This window comes from Periplaneta americana, chromosome 9, assembly GCF_040183065.1.
Source record: "Periplaneta americana isolate PAMFEO1 chromosome 9, P.americana_PAMFEO1_priV1, whole genome shotgun sequence".
NCBI lineage: Eukaryota > Metazoa > Arthropoda > Insecta > Blattodea > Blattidae > Periplaneta > Periplaneta americana.
This window is the reverse complement of record NC_091125.1, coordinates 1,995,369-2,007,606: the sequence shown is the minus strand read 5'-3', so window position 1 is coordinate 2,007,606 and position 12,238 is coordinate 1,995,369. Positions and strand designations below refer to the sequence as shown.

The 12,238-nt window shown below is 36.0% G+C and overlaps 1 long non-coding RNA gene across 1 annotated transcript; it reads right to left on the bottom strand.

Annotated features, from left to right (window-relative positions):
- Nucleotides 1-544: 544 nt before the first annotated feature.
- On the bottom strand, nucleotides 545-5,638 carry LOC138705732 (uncharacterized). Its single transcript, XR_011333738.1, has 4 exons — nucleotides 5,161-5,638; nucleotides 4,603-4,720; nucleotides 4,021-4,150; nucleotides 545-2,932 (listed from the first exon to the last, which is right to left on the bottom strand). It is a non-coding gene; the product is annotated as an uncharacterized lncRNA (long non-coding RNA).
- Between the last annotated feature and the right edge of the window lie 6,600 nt (nucleotides 5,639-12,238).

Below are 12,238 nucleotides of genomic sequence, written 5' to 3'. Positions count from 1 at the left end.
GTTATGCCAACATTAGAGCACGATCGGTACTGCAGATACCTATTATACCAACACATACTGGCATTTTTCATATCGCCAAAGGAGTGTGTAATGGTTTATCAGTTTAAATAACATGTTTAACCACAATATTTATATCACATTTTTGTTCTAACATGTGAATATAAATATAATGGTTGAACATGAAACTGAAAACCATTAACACACTCCCTCTTTTAACACAGTCATTTAACCCTTTTATTAAATTAATTTATCAAATTTGACTAATAAAAGTTTTTGCATCTTCTAGATCAAATATGTAATTGAGATACAGGATGCGAATAGGATAGGATACTTCTCTCCAAAACACCTTAAGCACTATTTTTAACTAATGTTATGTATCATGTATTGGAAGATGAAAACAAAGATTGACTTTGGAATATTGACTTCGAAGTTATTATTGGTCAGTTATATAATTATAATTCGCTCTTAATTTTTTTATGTCAAACATTAGCTTGAAAATAGTCATAAGATGTTTTGCTGTGACATAGTACAACGCACGTTCATAAACATTTATAAAACAACACTTTATTTGTTTTACACTGTCAGAGCTGAACATCTATTTTTAAAAGTAACTGCCATTAGTTTAATATATGGATATTAAAAATCTAAGTAATCAATAATCACCACTGATAAAGAATACAAAGAAAACTATTTGTATACAACAGACATAAAATTAACTTAGACTTTTAATAAAAACACCATTAAGAAATACAAGTAAAAAAATTATTTTTCATTCTCTGATGTATAGTTGATTCAAAACACTCAACATATTAGAAAAAGTGCAATACAATTTATTAGAGATAAGTCTATACTTCGCAACATTTCATAATTTTGAGCTTTGATACTGAGTGTTTGATTTGGTTGTGGCCCCATTGCTCAAAATATGTTGTTGTTGTATTCTAATGCCAGGGGTTTGACAAAGTCATTTGACCTCTTGCACTCCAGTATTTTTCGAAGATATTATCATGGCCAGCCAATGAAGCACAGATTTTAAGGTGTTCCGAATCCATTTCTAGGTTTGAGTTGCACAGTGGGTAGTTAGGGGACTGATATATTCAAATTCTATGCAGGTGTTTGTTTGGCCAAACAGTCACGGCCTGTTGTCAATCTAAATGCAGCTACAGACGATTTTCGTGGTAAATCGGGAATTAACTGTGGATTATGATGCAGAGAGTTCCATTTTTTCCCTCGAGATTTGTGTTATCAAATTTTGTTTGTTGAAGTCTAAGTATGTAGATTTAATAAATCTTTTCACAGAGTAATACGTAGATTTAGTAACAGGTCTGTAAGTAGCAGTGCTGCCCTTCTTCGCTAAAGCATCAGCATTCTCGTTTCCCAGGATTCCACAATGGAATGGTATCCACTGGAATACAATTCTTTTATTGAGTGATATTAATTGAGAGAGCATTTTAGTTATTTCTGCTGTTTGAGATGAAAGTATGTATTTAGAGACTATTGATAGAATAGCTGCTTTGGATATAACTGTATTCTTAAATTTATTGATGTGGCATAGAAGATTCCTGAGACATTCACTTATTACAATGATTTTTCCGTCAAAACTTGTTGTTCCATATCCAAGAGATCTATAAAGTGAGATGAGACAAAATATTGTACCATATTTACTCTCTTCTTAGCTGATGTTATACGACAAGCATTCCATTATAAAAAATTTAGTTGCTTCTGTACCATTAAAGTAGTCCCGCCCAGAAATCAGATTGGGGGATTATTTTGCTGCATAGAATTGGAAAATATCAGTCTCCTAACTGTCCATTGTGCTACTCAAACTAAGAAATGGATTCGGAACACCTCAAAATCTGTGCTTCAGTGGCTGACCATGACAATAATTTTGAAAAATACTGGAGTGCAAGAGGTCAAATGACTTTATTGTCAAATGCCTGGCATTAGAAAACATCAACATATTTACTCTGGTAATGATAATATCTTTGAAAAATATTGTAGTGCAAGAAGTCAAATGACTTTATTGTCAAACGCCTGACATTAGAAAACAACAACATATTTACTCTCTAAAAATTCTAAATAATGCACCCAAATCTCACCAGTTGCAGAAGCTGCAGATTCGTATCGCTGCCACTGGACTTCCTCCTATGCCCTATAGATGACACAACTGAAATGCTCATTGTACTAGTAAGTATTATTAGTATTTATATTACTATGTAATGTTAACTTAGGGTCTTAAAGATCGTTAGATTTATCATTGCCCTATATATTACAAAAATTATATTGCTTATAATGTAGAAGTCAAGTACTCTACTTTTTTTTTTTTCAGATGAATGAATGAATTCCCCTTATTTTCCTTCAATTAACTGAAGAAATCAACTCATTAAACGAAATGAGATAACAATGATAATAATAATAATAATAATTTATTCTAGTACCGAGGTCATGGAAAGCATGGGGCTCTACCTCCATGCTCCCCAAATGCCTTCTTGGCATGTTACGGGGATACCTTCGCCTTTTACCTTTAATAATAATAATAATAATAATAATAATAATAATAATAATAATAATAATAATAATAATAAATGAAGTCCATTACCATACACTTCTCAACAAAATTAAACACAATTTTGTTAAAAAGACAATGAATGAATCACTCAATGAAAGAGAATACAGGTTCAAATTGATGCCACAGTGAAGTGCAATGAATGAAGCAATTATGTTAGGTGGTGAAAAAGGTTAATGTAAGTAGGCTGGTGATGAAGTGGGTCGTAGTTCTTGAGTGGGATACCAAGCATCCCTTGATGGAATGGCCCCTCTTTGTAAGTTATATCTGAAGTCACCGTTATACTGATTACTGCGAAAATGGCTTGCACATATATAGGCCCTTCTGTAAGGATGAGGATTTTCTGCCACAGCAGCCCACATGTGGTACCTGTTACAATCAAAATTCTATTATTATCTTAAAAAAATACACAAACCAGGGTTGGTATTAATTTAAATTAATGATTTAATCATGATGTAAATAAAATAATTTTCATTTTATTTACATCAAATAATTGTTACTACTTAAATCACAGATTAAAATTAAATGCACCTAACATGATTAAGATGAGACATTAACTTCCTGAAAAAAAAAAATATAAACGTTTTTACATATGACTGTTCTGCTGCTTCTTAAAACTATTAGCAATATTATATGAGTAGCAAACTTGCATCTCTGCAATGAACAAAATATTTTCTATGGTGAAATATATTTTTCTTCCTATGAATTCATATAAAATTTCACCACAGAAAAATCTTTGTTTATTACAGACATATAATTCTAGCATTTTCTGAAGAAATGGACAGGTTTTGAAAGTTTGCTTCTCATATGTCTTTTCCCAACTCCTAATTAAGGAGCATCAGAACACATGGTACAGGTAGTCAAGTAGAGCCTACTTTCGGAATCACCACCTAATTAAAGCACAGTATGATGTTGAGGATTGAAATGAATAGTTGTAGCTCATAACAATATTCAAAGTAAAAGTTGCACAATGCCAAATGGACTACGTATTTATTCTGAAAACACACAATGCTAAGCTCTTCTGATAAATTTATTTGTAAATATTAATCTCCCTAAATAGTTGAATTTTTTTCTAATGAATAATAAACTGAGCATAATATCTTGCCTAAGTCTAAGCTAATTATTATTATCATTAAGTGCAGGTTATTAGTGCTGTAACTCTTCATGTATTAATAATGAGGCCTATGTGTAAACATAGTAAATTATTTTTGAAGCGATGTTGTTAATTACTTAAAATAACACATTAACAAAATACACAATTATGTAGGAACTAATGCACAAATTAAGTTTAAATGAATTACAAAAGAAGGCAAAAACTCATTTTAATAAATTAATATGAATTTGACAAATAATTCCCACCTAAATTTAAAAACCACTACAGTTTACCAACCCTGACTATTTACTGATGATATATAAGGGCATCTTTGCATTGAGCTTATGCTAACGGCATTGCTTACCTTTTAAGCTGTGCTGCATTACTTGGCGCAGGAAACAGGAATAACCAGGTCTTTTCATTACTATCCGATTTCTGACAGTACACTGCAGCACATTCACAGTGTAAAACTCCGCCATTTGTCTTTCTATTAACTGAAACAAACCAGCAGTAGCCTAGTATCATATAATGTATTAATAACACTACATTTCATAGAACAATTGAAGGATTGCAGTATAATCAACGTTTGTGAAATATTCCTGGAAGAATTCTATCCACGAGTCTATAAAAATAATAAATATCTCCGGCAATTTAACTCTTTTTATTTTATCAAAATTATTCCAGTAAAGGTACTACTGTTAACTGTAAAGTCAAATTTCTAAAATATATCTTTTCAGGAACACTTCTTTACTATTGCGTTACCAAGCTAAGGTATCCCGCCATCCTTTGGTAACGCAACTGTAAAGAATTACACCGGGAACAAGATATTTAGTCATATCAGATTCTGTCCCACGAATTTTAAGATGTCTGACCAACTTAACTTAGCTATATACAAAAATAAGATGTTCGTTCATACCCAAAGTGTATATTAACTCTGTTAGCTTACCTTTAAAGCTCTTGGCGTAATTGCAGTTAGGCCTAATACACTGTTGTAATTCAACACAGAAGTCAGTTCATCATTTGGTAGTGGTAGAAGGAAGGTAATCGCGTTCTGAAGTTTATCCCTGAAAACAATTACAGATCTCAGTTTAATAAACGTTTAAGATATGATGGAAGAATTCAGTTTAAATTAGAAAACATGACGGTGCAGTTAAGCTGCATCTACACGGTTCAATTTTTCATGCTCGTACGCACGCAGTCTGGGAAGAATATTGAAAGAATCAAGTTTAAAGCGCATGTTGAATTAAGATAGGTACATTAAGATTTTCTATCTACAAGGTACGTCATATTAATATTAAAATACCATGTGATGGAGTGTAAAAACCGATTATAGTTTCACTGACCAAGTTCTGCAGCAGCGAAAGCTAAAATAATATATTAGCCTGCACATTGTGTGCACTTCCGTTATTATTAAATACCAATCTTGCAGGCATTGCTTGAATGTGTGAAGTTGAAAGAAAAGTTGAACCGTGTAGATGTAATCTCAAACATATTTCTTTCTTACCTTTAACGTTGCGAATTATTTCTCGTTGCAGGAAAGCACCAGTAACTTCTCAATTAACTCGATCTGTTCAAATTTCTTCCTTAAGCAGCCATGTTCGTCCATTCCATAATTTACACAAGATTTAAACAGAATAGGAATGCCAACATCCAACAATTGATCAACTGAACAAATGAGGTTAATAGGTCATACACAGTACACTAATATGGCTACTTTGTCCTCGAATGAAAATGCAAATTAGCTATATAGTAATAGTAATAATAATCCGAATATTATAAAACTGACACATTCTGTAAATAATGGATATTAATAATATCTGTTTAAAACTGTCATATTGGCAAAACTTATAACCAAAGAACTTTCGAAACCAAAGAGTTTTGTACTGCTAATTTTACAAACTCTGTGAACGAAATACAGCCAGCGCTGTCCTGACCACATGCGGCAAACTATGGAACATCTATGAGCATCCAACATCTATCATTTGAGTTAAACCCCCCTGGTAGCGTGTACCTGTCTCGTTCCTAAGACATTAACATATTATTATTAGGTACTGTAAACGCTAAGTTAAACTGGTTTGCCACACACCACTGCTACGATCAGGTCAGGACCTGCGCCCTGCCAGTCTATCTGGAGGGAGAACGCGAGAAGCTCGCTATGACGTCACAGAGCATTGAGTTGGAAGTGACTGCTGTAATAATTAAAATACTGTCTCTACCACCTACATCATTATCACTATTAAATTTGAACCATATTCTATCAGGGAGTAAAAAGGGATATTTGTAAATGACTGGTGATCTTATAGAAACGTTGAGGTTTTATATTTGATTGAAGATCTTATACCGATACTTTTACTTTGAAACAAAATATTATGCAATATTTACATTGAGTGTTACAAATTAATGCAATCATATCAATGCATTACTTCATATTTTTCAGATTTATGCAGAGCGTCTTGAGATAGTTTCTTAATTTTTGTTTCGGGCTTTAGTTGTCTTTTATAGATGTACTTTTCTTTGTGTCTGGAGTGCAGATAGAACTGATACATCTCTGGCTTACTTTTTGTAGGCCTGTATGAATATTGATTCTATTGCAAGTGACAAATTTATGTGAGTTCGGCAACTTAAAACCAATAAAAATTTTCGCAAAAATTTGCCGGAATTTGTCGGAATTCTCTTGTGGTTTCACTTTCCTTCACACCACTTACGATAGTGCCCCGAGAAGAGGGCCTTAATGGTAACATCGCAATCTAAATATAATGTATGTGAAATCTGTTGCCTACTTTAGTGGCTTTGATATTTATGGTAGTTGATCTATCAAAGTTTCTACAGATTCTGTTCAATATTTGTTGTGTCTCTTGTTGCGTTGGTCACTACACGACGCTGTGCTGCCATCTTTAATCTGCTTCTGGATAGTCTATATTCCACTACAGCTGGTATGTAGTCTATGAACATGCGCTTGCATACGTTTGTTTGAAGTCCTTTTACTTTCACTTTATACATAAAGGACACACTTCGTCGTGATTTTCTTTTCTTCACGTACCTGTATTGGAAGATAAAAAAATAATAGAATAGTCGTAGAAATTTCTAAGACCATAGTATTAGACCTAACCGTACATGTAAGTCTGAACAATGTTTACTTACGATTTCTTTATTGCTTACATTTTTATTGCCTGAAACAAGTACGTGTTGTGGACAAGATGGCTTCCCATATCCCAAAAAAGAATTCAGCCTCTGATTTAACGTATTCCAGTACTGGTTTGGCACTCACATGGTGGCCAAAGCTGTATTCTTGGAATCGCATTTTCTCTACGAGCTCTCTTATATTCTCTGGGCTAGCCGTGGTGTACGCAGCAGCTAATGCTCGGTACTTCAAGCATGGAATAGAATTCGCTAACTTTCAGATCCCGCCTAGGGCAAGGCTGTTTATTCCGTCCTAATGTTACGTGTTGTCTTAGACTTGGAGGAAAGAAAGACGTAGTGTTGACCCTCATCGCATGTGACCCGTGATTTATCCTTGCAACATACAGTTGAGAAAATCTGCTGAGGGCTGCGGTTGAGAATACCGTAAGGTTTTTAAAATTGTCCTTCCATATTGATGTTCGAGGAGGTCTATTGAACTCGCAGTACGAGAATGCAAAATCGAAGAAAAAATGATGGCTTGCTTTTCGTTGTTATTATAGCCCGAGCCACTTGCACCGTTGTTTTTTACAGGCTGAGTAGCAGATATGTTTTCAAGCCGCTTGTAGACCACACGGCTCTCCGATAGGTTGAAATAACCTGTTCTTCGTAACTCGAGAACGGCTGTATGGTATGGGAAAGTACAAGGCAGTGTTAAAACTTTTACGTGAATTCTGAAGGCTAAAAACAGGGAAGTGCCAAAATTTAATGAAAGCATTTTAATAATAATAATAATAATAATAATAATAATAATAATAATAATGTTTGAGTTTAATGCTCAGAATGTTAATAATAATAATAATAATAATAATAATAATAATAATAATAATGATAATAGCCGTAAATCCCCAGTGGGGCAAGGCCTCCTGCTTGGGCAGGGATGCTCGAGTCTTGACCATCAGAAGGGCCGACCAGATGGTCTATATTTACATTCCTAGTTTTTTTTTTGTCCACAATTTCACTAGCACTGGTTGTTGCTGCCGCTCAAAGTTGGTTGACTGCGTCCCTCCACCATGTTCTTTGGCGTCCTATTCTGGTGCAATCACAGAAATTTAAAAAATGTACGTATTGAAAGTAATTAAATAAGTTGTTACTGTTGTCACGCAGGTTGTATTTTATTATTATTATTATTATTATTATTATTATTATTATTATTATTATTATTATTATTATTATTTTTATTTATTTATTTTTTTTTTCACTGTTGAAGAATGTTAGATGCTGCAGGTGACGATGAGATTAGGAGCTTTAGTATAAATCCAGGTTCCATCTTGAATTTGTTAAACATGAGTATTATTGAGAGAAACTGCGTTCATGTAACTGTCCACTGCACATTAATATTTGTGACTCTACCGACAGACTTCACACAGCTGGCTTTCACTGTTTAGAGCTGCGATGCCGCGCTGGCCTTTTATACAGGCGGTACTAGTTCGATTCCTTTTCACGTCTGGATGGAATTTGTGGTGGACAAAAGAGACATTGTAAAGGGTTTTCTCGAGGCTATAATTTCATCTATCATCTTTAAGAGACTAATAGTAAAAAAAAAGTAGGAATCGCTCTGGGTGGCGCCATCCGTATATTGCTGCTCTTTTGTGCCCGAGTTTGCGGGTTCGATCCCGGGCCAGGTCGATAGCATTTAAATGTGCTCAAATGCGACAGGTTCATATCAGCAAATTTACTGGCATGTAAAAGACAAAATTCCGGCACACCGGCGATGTTGATATAACCTCGGTAGTTGCAAACGTCGTTAAATTAAACAATTTAAAATTGAAGTAAAACTAGGCTGGGGTGATGTCTTGGGGTAGTACGAGTTTCCGATTTTGACGATAATTATAATTAGAAATTCTCTGGCTCACCCCGAACAAAGACGATGTACCGAGAATTAATTAATTATTGTGTATAGAATTTCTGTATGCAGTAGCGAATTTAGTGCCTGTTTTTATTCCAGTTCGTCCAACCAAATGACTGCATGGATAGTGTGAGGGAAGAGCATTCTTAAAGAAGTTTCGGACACTATTTATAAACACTCGCGTCCACCGCTGTGGAGTAATGGTTAGCGTGCCTGACCCGGACCGGGTTCAAATCCTGGTTGGGACAATTTACTTGGTTGAGGGTTTTTAAGCATTTTTGCTCAACTCATTAAGATATAATGCTGGGTAACTTTAGGCGCTGTGCCGTGGACTCGCTTCGCTGTATCATCACCATCTCATTCAGACTCTAGATCATACCTGCACAAACAGCGGTCAACGAGCGCGTGCGCTCTTTCGGAGCGGGAGAGCTGTGTTTACCGCTAGCCGAAACGGAGAGGAAGATACGTCAGAATGACATAGACTTGCTGTAGGTAGAGGAGAGGGAAACGACCACTCAGCTATCTAGTGGAGTGCAGTGTGTAGGCCTATTCTCAGTAACTGTTTCACGTTGCTTACCTACTGCTACAGTACAGTATGGAGGAATCTAAAAGACGAAACATAACATTTAACATTTAACGATTTACAGCCCGAACTTATTGATCTTCAATGTGACCTAAGGGCTAAATATCGTTTGAATAATACTGCTAGCCTGGTTGAGATTTATGTTGTTATGTTATGTTTTTTATTTAACGACGCTCGCAACTGCAGAGGTTATATCAGCGTCGCCGGATGTGCCGGAATTTTGTCCCGCAGGAGTTCTTTTACATGCCAGTAAATCTACTGACATGAGCCTGTCGCATTTAAGCACACTTAAATGCCATCGACCTGGCCCGGGATCGAACCCGCAACCTTGGGCATAGAAGGCCAGCGCTTTACCAACTCGCCAACCAGGTCGACTGGTTGAGATTTACAAGACTAAACATTAGCAATAATATCCACGACTACACAGACTGGCTGTGAAAATGATTGCTATGTTTGACTCAACATTTATATTTGTGAGTAACTGTTTTCTATAATCAACTTTAATAAAGGCAGACATCGAACATCTGTAACTGATGTTTCATTACGATCAGTAGGCTACTGTTCCTTTCAGCTGCCTACAGCATAAAACCCCGTTCTGACGTACTGATAAATAAAAATATATCAAAATGATATTGTACATATAAGTAGCTATAGAATTTCTATTATTTCTGTAAAATAAATATTTCTTTATTAATTAATATAGATTTGCAAACACTGAACAGGGATTCACTTCATAAACACTCGTAATAGTACTTCCTTTTGTGTACATTTCGTACGAGATCGCCCCTTCTTCCAGTCCACCTTTATACAGAGCGCAGCTAATATCTGCATTCCGCTCTTGAGCTGTGAGCCGGCTCGGAGAGCGCAAACCTTGTGCAGGCCTGCTCTAGATAATCACAGCAATTGTTAAAGCGTCGTAAAATAACCAATTAAAGAATTAACACTCGTTTTTTAGAGAAGTGTCTGCTACCAGTTACAAACCTCTTTTGTTACGTGTAGCTTACATAGAAGGAAGCAATGTCCAAGTGAAAAGGAATTTGCTCTTAATGTTTGTTCAAACATTGTAACTCACTAATATGTTTCTTTAGATGCGTTTGACTTCTGAATGCCAACTGGAATGTTAATTGCGTGTATGTAGTTAATCCGTACAGTTTATAAAACGTCCAAACATATGTTTTACTGTTGAGTTAATAAAAATCAAATTTTGTGTGCAATCCAGAATATAGGCCTATCTAATTTTTTCGTCATTTTGCTGCGTAGGCCTAGTAAATTATATGATTCTGACCAATAGGTCAAGAAAAACTATAAGTAGTGAAGCGATTTTCAAATGAATCAGACCTGCTTCGAAACTCTTGAAACGTGAAAGTACAGAGTGATTCAAAATGATGGAAATTTGTTGTGTACACTTAGTATAAAGAACAATACAGTTGTTGGCAAAACCTTCAATGTATTAACTGGCACCTTACAAACAATGGATGTAAGTAGTCTGTGCCACTTGGCACATCACGTAGTTATCAGTCCGATCGTCAAATTCTTGTCGCACTCTCAGTAACATTTACTCTTTATAGATACAATCACAGCCATATTCCTTTGCGTTACTTTTTTGTTTTGTAGTGTACAATCACAGACGGTATCCTTCATCCCCAAAGACTGAAATCGCATGGAGTCAGGTCTGGTGACCTGAGAGGTCAATCGTGCGCTGTAGGCCAGACAGTGACTGCAACATTTCCATTCCAACGATGTAGCAGATGTCCAATGAGAGAAATGCGGACTTAATTTTAGAAATGAAGTGTAGAGCTGTATTGTTGGAAAGCGGAGAAAGTACAGACGAACCTTTGCATTGTTGTTATAGAGTTTGTCTTTGCTAGTTAAAAAACGTAAAGGAGTTGTATTGTGAAAACAGTATTTTTGCACACTTTATCCCCTAGTGGCGCAAGTATGAAACACATTTCCCGAATATGTAAAATAGAATCTTTGATAGTTTGGCTGAGAATTGAGGCACGTCATGTTTGCATCATTTTGAATCGTGATATCCGCGTCACCTTCGTAATGCTCTTCATTTACGAGTGTAACTAAATGAATGCGTGTGTCACAGTTAAGTGCAGTTTACACAGGTTTGCAATATTACATCAATTGAGGGACTGATAGTAAGGCACAGTAAATTGTAGAGCTCTGCTGTTATGTGCTCATAAATCCCAAATGTTAGGGATGTGAATTATGCTGTTGGATAGCATCCTCTGATTGAGGTTCTGGCTGATATGTTCATATATTATTAGGCAGTACATCTTACTTGACGGTCCAGTCCTGTGAAGTAACGGTTAGCGTCTGGTAGCGAAACCGGGTGGCCCGGGTTCGATTCTCGGTCGTGGCAAGTTACCTGGTTAAGGTTTTTTCAGGGGTTTTTCCTCAACCCAATATGAGCAAATTCTGAGTAACTTCCGGTGCTGGACCCCGGACTCATTTTACCGGCATTATCACCTTCATCTCATTCAACATAGACTCTAAATAACCTAAGATGTTGATAAAGCCTCGTAAAATAACCTACTAAATTAAAATCATTTGATGGTATGTGTCAGAGGAAGAACAATTGTTTGTATGCATCTGCAGACTGACTAGTGTAACATGTACCTAGTCGGCACTGTATGCAATGGAGGAGGGAAGGAACTGGCCACCCTACCCCATATCTCCTGGCCTAGTTGCCTCATAGGTGTGTCTTCTTGGTGTCACTTGTGGATTTAGACCTGTCTTCGAACAGTTGACTAAACAACAACAATACATATCAGGATTTGTGGTATGTCCCCTTCCCTCAATTGTTTCTTGTAAAGAAAGTGCCCGTCTAACTGAATATCCAGCCTATGGACATCAGCTTCTAGGTAAAAGGTAAAAAGGTAAAGGTATCTCCGTCACACGCCATGAAGGTAGCCTACTTGGGGGGCAAGGAGGTAAAGCCCCATGCTTTCCATGACCTCGGCA